The sequence below is a fragment of the Myotis davidii genome, unplaced genomic scaffold, assembly GCF_000327345.1.
Source record: "Myotis davidii unplaced genomic scaffold, ASM32734v1 scaffold134, whole genome shotgun sequence".
Classification (NCBI taxonomy): domain Eukaryota; kingdom Metazoa; phylum Chordata; class Mammalia; order Chiroptera; family Vespertilionidae; genus Myotis; species Myotis davidii.
In genome coordinates this window covers 5,604,086-5,605,424 of record NW_006288853.1, presented here as the reverse complement: position 1 = coordinate 5,605,424, position 1,339 = coordinate 5,604,086, and positions in this window count along the sequence as shown.

Below are 1,339 nucleotides of genomic sequence, written 5' to 3'. Positions count from 1 at the left end.
ACAAATTAATAAGCGTAACGCAAATAAACCTATTTTTGTTGTTCTCCAAAAGCGAAATACTTCCTGTTGCACACACCAAACAAGTCAGTACAGGACTAATGATGTGGCAATCGGCTGCTAAAATATTCGCTGCTAGTATTAGTGGAGAGAAATGGTGCACCTGCACGTAAGGCGCATAAGGGAAATGAATGCAACACGATTATAGTAATCAGTCATTAGCGAAAGTTGTAGTTCATTATTAATAATTATGTATAACAGGATATTGTAAAATTAAGTTACAAAATGTTTATTACATACCGTTATATTGGCTGGGCCGCATGCCTGGGTCCACATTTTGACATGCTGTGCTACAACACAATCTACTTACCAAGTCCTTTCTGTGTGCTAGGCTTGTGCTAAGTGCTTTACATACATTATCATTTAATTCTCACAATAATCCTCTGAGGTGTCTACCCTCATAGATGAGGAAACTGGGGTACAGAGGGGTTAATGCCCAACGTTATAGGGGACTAGGCCAGGAATTGAACCAAAAAAATAAAAATCTGTCTCAGCATGGAGGGACCTGGAGAGTATTACACTAAGCGAAATAAGCCAGAGAAAGACAAGTATCACATGATCTTACTCCTACGTGGAATGTAATGGACAAAATAAACTTATGGAAAAAAATGGATCCAGAGACATAGAAACATAGAACAGACTGTGGAATCTCAGAGGGAAGGTGGGGGAGGCTGGCTGGGTGGGAAGGGATCAAAGAATTTGTACGCATATATGCGTAAGCCAGGCGGTGGGGGCGGGCTAGAAGGGGGTCAATGAGGGGAAAAAGGGGGCATATGTAATACTTTCAACAATAAAGATTTCATTAAAAAATATAAAAAAATCTGTTTCTGGAGCACAGAGTCCATTACCAACAGATAATATATAAAGGTGACGAGAGATCTGCACGACAGTAGAGGTGAAAGAGGGGGGTTAAGTAAAGCCAAAAGGGCTCAGGGCCAAGACAGCTGAGATGCCCAGGATCCACCGGAAGCTCGCTTTCTGCTTCATTTTCTTCGCTACTCTGTTCCCCTTCTCACGTTTACGGTGTCTCCCTCCAGGTGATAGGAGGCTGATGCTGAAATTACGGCGCTAACGAGCCTGATGAAAAGGAGCGGGGCCAGTTCGCGGTAACCACGGTGACGGTAGCGTGGCGAGAGCCTTGCGCAGGCGCGTTGCGTCCCGGTGCTTTAACGTTCTATTTGCTTGTAATTCAAGTGTGCAACATCCATCACTGAAGAATTCCATAGTTTAGTATTGAGAATTCTTAGAACAGTAACTGCATTTAGAGAGTGTTCTGAGCTCT